This window comes from Poeciliopsis prolifica, unplaced genomic scaffold, assembly GCF_027474105.1.
Source record: "Poeciliopsis prolifica strain line A6 unplaced genomic scaffold, Auburn_PproV2 SCAFFOLD069, whole genome shotgun sequence".
Classification (NCBI taxonomy): domain Eukaryota; kingdom Metazoa; phylum Chordata; class Actinopteri; order Cyprinodontiformes; family Poeciliidae; genus Poeciliopsis; species Poeciliopsis prolifica.
In genome coordinates, this window is record NW_026562444.1 from 1360001 (window position 1) to 1372591 (window position 12591).

A 12591-nucleotide genomic window follows, 5' to 3' on the forward strand; every position below is an offset into this window, starting at 1 on the left:
AGAGACACACACACACACACACACACAGACACACACACACACACACAGAGACACACACACACTCACACACACACACACACACACACAGAGACACCACACAGAGACACACAGAGACACACACACACACTTACACACCACACACACACACACTCACACACACAGAAACACACACACACAGACTCACTCACACACACACACAGAGACACACACACACACACACACTCAGAGACACACACACACACACACACAGAGACACACCGTCCAATCAGAGCGCCCGCTGCTCTGTTTATCAAACAGAATCTGGAGGTGACTTCATCTTCCTCTTCATCTTCCTCTTCATCTTCATCTTCACAGGTGTCTCTGTGACTGGACTGCATGTGACCTTTGACCTGAGTGGTCCAGGGTTCTGCTCTCTGGGTGTTGCCATGTGGACCGGACCTCCTCTCTGGACGCTCCGCCAACCAGTCTGATCCGGTTCTTATCCGGTTCTGGTCCGGTTCTGATCCGGTTCTGATCCGGTTCTGATCCGGTTCAGGAAATCAGATTTTTATCAGACTGACATTTGCAAAAAACAGATTCAGTTTTTAAACTGCAGTCTGACTATGAAAAGTGATTAGTAATCTGATTACTCAGCAGCTCTCCTCGCTGCAGGCTGAGACCCGCTCTGGCCCGGCCCGGTCCGGTCCGGCCCACTCATTTTCAATGAAAGCAGCCATTGTTCTCCGTCCCAGAGAAGAATGCGATGAGGTCATGGGAGGAAACTTAATTGGACCGTAACCCGCCCCTCGGCTCCGCCTGGTCCAACCAGAACCAGAACCTGGTCTGCCCTGGTTCTGGGTCTCATCAGTCTGAAGGTTTCTGACAAGCAGCCTGAAGACACCAGAACCCATCCTTGTCCTCCGTGTCCCTCCGTCCCTCAGGCTCAGATAGAGAAGCTTTCCTGCAGCATCTTTTCCATGTCCAGACGGGAATCCGGACCGAGACCCGAGATCAGAGACCGAGACCCAGAGACCCAGGACCCCGAGACAGAGACCCTGAGACCAGAGACCCCGAGACCCCGGGACCCCGGGACCCCGAGACCCCGAGACCCCGAGACCCCGGGACCCCGAGACCCAGAGACCCGGGACCCCGAGACCCGAGACCCAGAGACCCGAGACCCGAGACCCAGAGACCCAGAGACCCCGAGACCCAGAGACCCGAGACCCAGAGACCCAGAGACCCGAGACCCAGAGACCCGAGACCCGAGACCCGAGACTCAGAGACCCGAGACCCAGAGACCCGAGACCCCGAGACCCAGAGACCCGAGACCCAGAGACCCGAGACCCAGAGACCTGAGACCCGAGACCCCGAGACCCGAGACCCAGAGAAAGAGACCCCGAGACCCAGAGACCCAGAGAAAGAGACCCCGAGACCAGAGACCCAGAGACCCGAGACCCCGAGACCAGAGACCCGAGACCCAGAGACTCGAGACCCCCAGAGACCCAGAGACCCGAGACCCAGAGACCCGAGACCAGAGACCCGAGACCAGAGACCAGAGACCCGAGACCCAGAGTCCCAGAGAAAGAGACCCCGAGACCCAGAGACCCAGAGACCCGAGACCCAGAGACCCGAGACCCAGAGACCCGAGACCCCGAGACCCAGAGACCCGAGACCCAGAGACCCGAGACCAGAGACCCGAGACCCCGAGACCCAGAGACCCGAGACCCAGAGACCCGAGACCCAGAGACCCGAGACCCAGAGACCCAGAGACCCCGAGAGACCCAGAGTCCCAGAGAAAGAGACCCCGAGACCCAGAGACCCAGAGACCCGAGACCCAGAGACCCGAGACCCAGAGACCCGAGACCCCGAGACCCAGAGACCCGAGACCCAGAGACCGAGACCCAGAGAAAGAGACCCCGAGACCAGAGACCCAGAGACCCCGAGACCCAGAGTCCCAGAGACCCGAGACCCAGAGACCCGAGACCCCGAGACCCAGAGAAAGAGACCCCGAGACCAGAGACCCAGAGACCCAGAGACCCGAGACCCAGAGTCCCAGAGACCCGAGACCAGAGACCCGAGACCCAGAGACCCGAGACCCAGAGAAAGAGACCCCGAGACCAGAGACCCAGAGACCCAGAGACCCCGAGACCCCGAGACCCAGAGTCCAGAGACCCGAGACCCAGAGAAAGAGACCCCGAGACCAGAGACCCAGAGACCCAGAGACCCGAGACCCCGAGACCCCGAGACCAGAGACCCAGAGACCCAGAGACCAGAGACCCCGAGACCCAGAGTCCCAGAGACCGAGACCCAGAGACCCGAGACCCAGAGACCCGAGACCCAGAGACCCAGAGACCGAGACCCCGAGACCAGAGACCCAGAGAAAGAGACCCCGAGACCAGAGACCCAGAGACCCCGAGACCCAGAGACCCCGAGACCTCTAGTCCTCCATGTCCTCCATGTCCTCACATTACCGTTGTCCATCCTGTTGATAGTTGATTGATTGCTTCTCGTTTTGCTGCTGATCTTTATGAGTTTTATAAAAACGGCCAAAGCTTCTCATCATGTTCTTGTTGCTGCTTCAGCTTTTATTTTGGCGGGACCAAAGCTTTATGAGTCAGTGTTTCCTGCCAGTGAGGCTGGACAGACGCTCTTTGTTTCCAAGCTGAGAAACGTCCTCTGGTGAACATGCAGATTGTTCTGGAGGAGGAATCCCTGATGTCTCTTTGGACTCAACCGACCCGTTCCACACCGTGTTTGAACAGCCGCTGGGTCACCTGGTGTCTTCCTGCCGCCGGAGGCTCGTTGTTTCTGCCGGCCGTCCAACCGGGCCGTCCAACCGGCCGCCTGCGTCCTCGCTGCTGTTTGCCTCCTGCTGGCAGAAGCTTTTGTCCTCCGGTGAGGACACGGAGGCGTTTGGTGACGGAGCGACGCTGCTTGCTGTCAGACGCCTCTTCATGCGTGGAGCTACTTTGATAACTTTTAACCGTTTAGCGCCGAACCTCTGGCAGCGTCAGAAACCGGCGCAGTGCATGATGGGAACAAAACTTTGTTTAGGTCGATGAGGAGCCGTCAGCTTTCCTCATGAAACTGTTGATATAAATATCAAAATATTCAGATTCAACCTTTAGAACATTCAGGGAAACTGTTCAGTATTGAACTCACAACTTTTCATCAAATTATAAAAACAAACGTTTCATTCCTGGTTTTCAACTGCTGCCGTTTCTTTCGGACCTCCTCAGAGGTTCTGTTCTGATCTGAGTGGACATCCTGATCCGTCTGAGGAACTGAAACTGTTTTTGTTGGAAACGACTCCTTCCTCTGGGCTGGAGAGGTTTTTCCTCCCTTACTTTAAATAGGACCTTCTGCTTCAGGTGTCTTGTTTCCTCCCAGTCGGGTCACGTTTCAGCCCCTCGCTGTTGGCTTTGTTTTTATCCCGGAGGTTCTGCTCGACCGAGTTCTGCTTCCTGTTGCTGTTTGATCCCAAAGGAAGAGAAACGTTCTGCTGGACCTGAAGGACATTTCAAGTCTGAATTTGGTTTTCTGCTGTTCTGGGCGAAACAGTGAAGCTGCAGGTTCAGTGCAGAGCGGTTCTGGTTCTGGTTCTGGTTCTGGTTCTGGTTCTGGTCTCTTCACTCTGATAAGATCAAACTGGTATCTGCAGTTAATCCTTGTTAACCTTGACCCATAAAGTTCATCTGCTCAGCAGAGGGCTGCTGGCACGTGCACACTCTCACGTGCACACTCTCATGTGCACACTCTCACGTGCACACTCTCACGTGCACACTCTCACGTGCACACTCTCACGTGCACACTCTCACGTGCACACTCTCACGTGCACACTCTCAGGGGGAGGACTCCGGCTGTTTGCAGCTCTTTATAGTTTCCTGTCATAAACTGCTGCCTTTGTTCGTCCTATCAGCTGCTTCACCTTTATTTGTGGTTAACACCGGGACCCGGGGCCCAGACCCCCCCCAGGGGCCCTGCATCCTCCCCGGGGGGTCTGGACCCCCTAGGCGGGGTCTGGCCCCTAGGGGGCCAGACCCCAGGGGGGGACCGAGGCCCCCCGGGGGGCCAGACCCCCTGGGGGGGACCGAGGCCCCCCGGGGGGCCAGACCCCCTGGGGGGGACCGAGGCCCCCCGGGGGGCCCGGACCCCTGGGGGCCCCTCAGCTCTCTGTTGACAGAACGGATTCCTTGGCTGAGCAAACAGCAGAACCGCCTGCCGTGGCCCGCGACCAGGCGGCGGCTCCTGGACCTGCTCAGACCCGCCGGGCCGACCCTCCTGACCCAGTCCGCTGCTTCGTCACGCTCTGACGGCTTCCTGCATTCCTGCTCAGAACCGGGCCAGCTGCAGCGATCCGGGTCTCGGGTTTCTGTCACATTTGAACTGAAACTCCGGATTTCAGTGCAGGAGCTGAACGTGAAACGGGTCGAGTCAAAGATTCATCCCGGTTCAGAACCAGCAAACGTCTGAAAGGTCCAAAAGAACCCTGCAAACATTTCCTGATCTGAAAAACTCATTTCACACTGAATGGATAATGAGAGATTTACATATTTACTGATGAGATGTTCAGGATTTTCTCTGACAGAACCAGAACCAGAACCAGAACCAAGCTTCAACATTTTTATAAATAGTAAAATTTCCCAGATAAATTCAGGTTTTAAATGTTTTCTGTTTTTCTGCAAATAGTCCAAAAGTTCTGAACCTTCGGTATCCTGGATCCACACAAACGTCTGAAACCTGTTGGGGAAACTTTGAAAAAAATGTCTGATAAAAGCAAAAATAAGCAGCCGACACTCTGTTTGGACAATCATGTGACTGAGTTTTGGTTTTTTGATCATTCACTTCCTGTTCACTTCCTTTTTGCCTGCAGGGAAGGCCTTCGACATCACCTACGTTCGGCTGAAGTTCCACACGAGCCGCCCGGAGAGCTTCGCCATCTACAAGCGGAGCAGCGAGGGCGCCCCCTGGGTGCCGTACCAGTACTACAGCGGCTCCTGCGAGAAGACGTACAGGAAGCCGAGCCGCGGCTTCATCCGCACCGGCGGCGACGAGCAGGAGGCGCTCTGCACCGACGACTTCAGCGACATCTCGCCGCTCACCGGGGGAAACGTGGCCTTCTCCACGCTGGAGGGCCGACCCAGCGCCTACAACTTCGACAACAGCCCGGTGCTCCAGGTCAGAGGTCGGCTCGTCCCTGAAGGTCCCGGTTCTGAAGCTCATGTGCAAACGTGGTTTTAGCTTTGCTGTCGGTTCAGATCTGCAGCTGCAGGACCAGATGATCTGCTCTCTCATCACATGAATGAGAAAATCTCTGAGCAGACAGGAAACCAGGACCGGTTCTGTAGGGCAGAATATCGCTGGTACCGGAACCAAGCAGCCCAAACAGCCGGGATCCGAACCTCAGAGCTTCACTGAACCTGCAGGAGTCCAGATGTTAACCTGCTGCAGATCAGCTGGAGGTCCGCCCTGGTTCTGGACCAGGTTCTGGTTCTGGACCAGGTTCTGGACCTGGTTCTGGTTCAGGTTCTGGTTCAGGTTCTGGTTCTGGACCAGGTTCTGGACCTGGTTCTGGTTCAGGTTCTGGTTCAGGTTCTGGTTCTGACTCCAGGTCCTGAGTAGAGGCTGGTTCTGTTGGGTTCTGTTGGACCCCTCGGTGCCGTCTCGGTTCCACCAGATCCGAGGTTTTATCTCCAGCTCTACGACCCGAACCGGGTCTGAGGTTGTAGCTCCCAGGGCTTTGAGGTTGCTGGTTCCAAGCCAGTCAGGGCTGCTACCAGGAGATTCCCACTGGGACGTTTCTGTCGCTCCTCCTCCTCCTCCTCCTCTTCCTCGTCTTCCTCCTCCTCCTCCTCCTCCTCCTCTTCCTCCTCCTCCTCATCATCACTGCACATTCTTCTCTTTCTTTCACAATGTTGTGTAATTTTTTCTCTTCTCACTCAGAAACGCCTCCAGCTGTTTGTTTTCCTGCAGTTGCTGCCATTCGAAGGAACAAAGAGGGTTTGATGTGAATCCATCCACTTTATTGGCGTCTTGGATCAGAACCGTCTTGGATCAGAACCGTCTCGGATCAGAACCGTCTCAGTTTCAGTCGTTTTGACAGAAACATGTTGGTCGTTGGTTCTGATCCGTTGGGTTTCCCAGAACCCAACGGATCAACTCTCCGTTAGTCTCGTTGGTTCTGAAGGTCCAGGATGCTTCACTCGGTGAGGCCCGGTTTGGAGATTACTGGACCAGTTCAGCACCGTGATCCTTTTCTTTTGGGTCCAGGTTCTGTTGATGACCGGTTTGGGTCGGGCTTCTGCTGTTAGACACTTTGGGTCCAGATGAGTTCACAGTCCAGTTAGTGACCAGGAGTTACCAGAACCAGAACTGGGTCTGCTTTGGACCAGATCTGGATCCGGACCGGATCGGATCTGGTTTGGGTTCCGAAGCCCGGCGGCTGCCTCAGATGTTTTCTGTTTGGAATAATCTTTCATCATCAGTATCCTGCGTTCTGATTGGTCGGACATGTTGGTTGGTAGCAGCTGGATGGCTGTTCCCATGGCAACATCTAATTATGGTGATGACTGCAGTTCAAAGTGGATCTGGACAAACATGATGCCCAGAAACACTCACCTGTCGCTCCACACCTGACGTCACAGCTTCACATTCATCAATCTGACGTCAGATTGAAACTGAACTGAGGAAATGACGGAAACGTTTTTATGAAAAATGTTTGAAACGATCGAACTGATGTTTAGATCAACCAGAGATCCTCCCATTCTGGACCTGACGGTTCAGGACCGGTGGTTCCACCCAGGTGGGGGGTCCGGTCCCGACCTACGCGGGCCGGGTCCGGTTCTGTTGGATTCTGTCTCTGTTTTTCCGTCCTGAACTTCGTCTCCCTGTAAAAGAACAGATTTAGCTCAGCCGCTCAGCTGTGAACTTCCTTATTTGACCCGTCGGCACGAAGCTATTTATACCGAAGCCGGGACTCTTTCTGGAGGCGTCAGCCGGCCGGCGGCTCTGGGACATTCCTGCCGTCTGTCATCTCCGGGTCCGGATTGGGAAATGACCACCTGCTGGGATTCCCAGCTCTTTAACGCAGCAGCGGACGCAGAGCCGCCGTCACCGGTCCAGTTCCCAGCAGAACCGAGTCATAAAGGCCTGACGGATCAGAGCTCTGCTTCATTAGTCCTGTAACCGGGTCCAACCGGGTCCAACCGGGTCCAACCGGGTCAAACCGGGTTCAACCGGGTCAAACCGGGTTCAACCGGGTCCAACCGGGTCAAACCGGGTCATGTTTGCATTTACTGGCTCTGAAGTTCACAGCTTCACATTTGTTCCTTCTCGCTGCAACGATGCGTTCAGTTTCTGAAACATAAAGACGGTTCCTCCCGCCGCTGAGCTGGAAAACTAAACGGGTTTCTAATTTCAATGAAACACTTCCAGGTCACACAGAGGTCGTCTGAAAGGTCACAGCCTGCCACAGTTACTGGTTTCCTACAGCAGAGGGTCGATAATCCATCTGAAATGTTGACATCATTTAAATTCTGGGTTCTGGACATTTTTTTATTGTTTCATCAGTTCATTCCTGTTGGACGTCTTTGGGTTTCACAGCTGTGCTTTAAATGTTCCCTCCTTGTTCTGGTCTCCATTTAAACTGGCCAAACTGGCACATGATGCCCAGATAAATGTTTTTATGATTCTGACGATCAAATCTGAGCTGATTTAACCCTGAAAACATCCTGAAAAACTAAAAACTGATTATTGTGATAAAACGTCACTTTAGTTTATAAAATCTCAACATTTCCTGGTTGGAGTTCAGAAGATGATGAAGCATCTGAATTATAATTTAGAGTAATTATGAATTCACCAAAATAAGCTGAGAGCATCTCTGTTGGTGTGCTAATGTTAGCACGCTAACAGCAATGTTAGCATCTGTTTGCTAACGGCTACAGGCCACATTAGCCTGCAGTTCTGATCAGTTAGTTATATATCAATAAATATAAAATTAATAAATATCTCAATAAGTTCTAGAAAACATTTATTCCAGAAACTCTAATCTGAGGGAAACTGGATTAATTCACACACTGATGTCACCAAACCAGATTATTACATCAGTTCAATCAACATTTTGACATTTGGGACGAAACGAGTTTTGATCTAAAGTCTTGATCATGAATCTGTTTCTCTGAGGAGTTTATGAAGAAAGTTTCTGGTTCAAAGGATCATAAAGTCAATAATTCAAACCAGAAAACATGTTTCATGTCCAGCTTTTCATCCCTTCACTAAAACTGTATTCATTCATTCATAAATAACTTTCCAAGATCAACTTCTGACTATATTTCTGGTTGATGTTAAAATCCTCCAGCTCAGCCTGACCTTTGCTATGACAGCGATCCCAGAGGAAAGGTTGCTGGTTCTACTCCCTGCTGCGGGTCAGGCGGTCCGGCTGCAGCTGGAGGTTTTCCAGACAGGAAGGAGCCTGAATCCTCCCAGCTGGGAAACGACGGCGGATCTGAAACAGAGCAGATAAAACGCTTATTGAGACAGAAACGTCCTGGTGATCCTCTGAATCTCTATGAGCCAATCAGATTCCTGAGAGATGGTTCCTGGACAGAAGTTCTGGTTCGGCCCAGCTGAATGTTTTTCCTCTCTGCTCATAATCATCAAATGTTCTGAGATGATCAGAACCGCTCTGGACCCGCAGCTGCCGGCTTGTTCTGCATGAACCCGACAAGACGAAGACAAGAAGTCCTGCAGCTGCAGGACGGCGACCCGCCTGGGCCCGGTCCGCCTGGGCCCGGTCCGCCTGGGCCCGGTCCGCCTGGGCCCGGTCCGCCTGGGCCCGGTCCGCCTGGGCCCGGTCCGCCTGGGCCCGGTTCGCCGAGTCGCTGCCAGAACCGAGTCGCCTTCAGAGTTTGGGCCGAATCAAAACGTGCTTCAGTTCTTCGCTTCACCTCCATCGTCAGCAGTTCCTCATTAAGGCCAGATCAGAACGACGACTTTGGACCCGAAATGAGTCCAGATTGTTTTCATGATCGTGATCATTTAGTCGATTAATTCATTTTATCTCCAGGCTAACTTACCGCTAGCTCACTGCTAGCTCATGTTAGCTAACTTCTGGCTAACCGCTAGCTTACCGCTAGCTCACTGCTGGCTCACTGCTAGCTCATGTTAGCTCATTGCTAGCTAAGTGCTAGCTCACTGCTAGCTCACCACTAGCTTAGATGAGTCAATAGCTGGAGGCCAGCTGAGGAAATGAGTCCAGATGATTGAATCTAGTCCGGGTCTTGGACCAGGTCCTGGGTCCGGCGCCGGTTCCTAGTCCTAGTCCAGGACCAGGTCTTGGACCAGGTCCTGGGTCCGGCGCCGGTTCCTAGTCCTAGTCCAGGACCAGGTCTTGGACCAGGTCTGGTCCGGCGCCGGTTCCTAGTCCAGGTTCAGGACCTGAAGCTCAGATTTTTGGTTCCGGTTCCAGCTCCACGTTCCCGGCAGTTTTCCTGGAAGTCGGGAATCCCGGCCGGTTTCTGCTGACCGGGCCGACCAGGCTGGGATGTGACCAGAACCTGAGGACGTCTGAGTGTCCCATGACCTCTGACCCCTGACCTCTGACCTCTGGCCTCCCTGGGAAAGTTTGATTTGTACAGAAATCTCCGTGATGCATTTCCTGTTCAGCATCAGAACCGCCTTCATTTATTCGGATCAGATCGTTTCTGGAGCAAAAATACTGGAGATCAAAATGTTTCCTAGAACTTCCGGGTCGAAACCAGAACCGCCTCAGACTGAGACCAGCAGGTCGGGTCACATCTGGACCCAGTTACTACAGTTTGGGGAGCAAACCAGAACCCGTCCAGAACCCGGGTTCTCACTCGCTCTGAACCTCTGGGTCCGGCTCGCCTCCTGCCGGTACCGACCCGCTTTCCCACGAGGCTCCAGCCAGACGCTGAGCAGCTGCTCGTGACGAATCCCTTCCTCCTGCCTTTAAATCATGAAAATCATAAAATGAAAACATTTATTTGACTTTGGCTCCATCACAATTTCCCAGAGCTGCAGAACTTTGTCAGAACCTCAAAGAGGATCCAGAACCTCAAAGAGGATCCAGAACCTCAAAGAGGATCCAGAACCTCAAAGAGGATCCAGAACCTTGTAGAAAAACAGTTAACAATTTTCTGTCCTCTGGGGAAATTTTTTCATAACTTTCTGTAATTAAAAACTGATGGAATAATTTCAGTTAATTAAAGTTGGATCAATGATTTTATCTGAAGAGGCTCATTTAGATCCATGTCCACAAAATCAAAATGGAAAAAACAGTTTTTATATTTTTTCTTATGTTTTTGGAGTTTAATTTGTTTTGTTAAACTGAAAAAATCTGAAGTTGTAAAAACTTTAAATACTCAGTTTTGTTCTTCTATTTGCAGCTGCAATAAACCAGTTTAATGTCAGTAAACCAGTTTAATGTTGGTGAACCAGTTAATGTTAGTGAACCAGTTTAATGTCAGTAAACCAGTTTAATGTTAGTAAACCAGTTTAATGTCAGTAAACCAGTTTAATGTCAGTAAACCAGTTTAATGTTAGTGAACCAGTTTAATGTCAGTGAACCAGTTTAATGTTAGTAAACCAGTTTAATGTTAGTGAACCAGTTTAATGTCAGTAAACCAGTTTAATGTCAGTAAACCAGTTTAATGTTAGTAAACCAGTTTAATGTCAGTAAACCAGTTTAATGTTAGTAAACCAGTTTAATGTTAGTGAACCAGTTTAATGTCAGTAAACCAGTTTAATGTCAGTAAACCAGTTTAATGTTAGTAAACCAGTTTAATGTCAGTAAACCAGTTTAATGTTAGTAAACCAGTTTAATGTTAGTGAACCAGTTTAATGTTAGTGAACCAGTTTAATGTTAGTAAACCAGATTAATGTTAGTGAACCAGTTTAATGTTAGTAAACCAGTTTAATGTCAGTAAACCAGTTTAATGTTAGTAAACCAGTTTAATGTTAGTGAACCAGTTTAATGTTAGTAAACCAGATTAATGTTAGTGAACCAGTTTAATGTTAGTAAACCAGTTTAATGTTAGTGAACCAGTTTAATGTCAGTAAACCAGTTTAATGTTAGTAAACCAGTTTAATGTTAGTGAACCAGTTTAATGTCAGTAAACCAGTTTAATGTCAGTGAACCAGATTAATGTCAGTAAACCAGTTTAATGTTAGTGAACCAGTTTAATGTTAGTAAACCAGATTAATGTCAGTAAACCAGATTAATGTTAGTAAACCAGATTAATGTTAGTGAACCAGTTTAATGTTAGTAAACCAGATTAATGTCAGTAAACCAGATTAATGTTAGTAAACCAGATTAATGTTAGTGAACCAGTTTAATGTTAGTAAACCAGTTTAATGTTAGTGAACCAGTTTAATGTCAGTAAACCAGTTTAATGTCAGTGAACCAGATTAATGTTGTAAACCAGTTTAATGTTAGTGAACCAGTTTAATGTCAGTAAACCAGTTTAATGTCAGTGAACCAGATTAATGTCAGTAAACCAGTTTAATGTTAGTAAACCAGTTTAATGTTAGTGAACCAGTTTAATGTTAGTAAACCAGATTAATGTCAGTAAACCAGATTAATGTTAGTAAACCAGATTAATGTTAGTGAACCAGTTTAATGTTAGTAAACCAGATTAATGTTAGTGAACCAGTTTAATGTTAGTAAACCAGTTTAATGTTAGTGAACCAGTTTAATGTCAGTAAACCAGTTTAATGTCAGTAAACCAGTTTAATGTTAGTAAACCAGTTTAATGTCAGTAAACCAGTTTAATGTTAGTAAACCAGTTTAATGTTAGTGAACCAGTTTAATGTTAGTGAACCAGTTTAATGTTAGTAAACCAGATTAATGTTAGTGAACCAGTTTAATGTTAGTAAACCAGTTTAATGTTAGTAAACCAGTTTAATGTTAGTAAACCAGTTTAATGTTAGTGAACCAGTTTAATGTTAGTGAACCAGTTTAATGTTAGTAAACCAGATTAATGTTAGTGAACCAGTTTAATGTTAGTAAACCAGTTTAATGTTAGTGAACCAGTTTAATGTCAGTAAACCAGTTTAATGTCAGTAAACCAGTTTAATGTTAGTAAACCAGTTTAATGTCAGTAAACCATTTAATGTTAAACAGTTTAATGTTAGTGAACCAGTTTAATGTTAGTAAACCAGTTTAATGTTAGTAAACCAGTTTAATGTTAGTGAACCAGTTTAATGTTAGTAAACCAGATTAATGTTAGTGAACCAGTTTAATGTTAGTAAACCAGTTTAATGTCAGTAAACCAGTTTAATGTTAGTAAACCAGTTTAATGTCAGTAAACCAGTTTAATGTTAGTAAACCAGTTTAATGTTAGTGAACCAGTTTAATGTCAGTAAACCAGTTTAATGTCAGTAAACCAGATTAATGTTAGTAAACCAGTTTTAATGTTAGTGAACCAGTTTAATGTCAGTAAACCAGTTTAATGTCAGTGAACCAGATTAATGTCAGTAAACCAGTTTAATGTTAGTAAACCAGTTTAATGTTAGTGAACCAGTTTAATGTTAGTAAACCAGATTAATGTTAGTAAACCAGATTAATGTTAGTGAACCAGTTTAATGTTAGTA

At 48.7% G+C, this 12591-nt stretch overlaps 1 pseudogene; it reads left to right on the forward strand.

Annotated features, from left to right (window-relative positions):
• Positions 1-12591, forward strand: part of LOC129351764 (laminin subunit gamma-1-like) — a 48720-nt pseudogene that overhangs the window by 12937 nt on the left and 23192 nt on the right.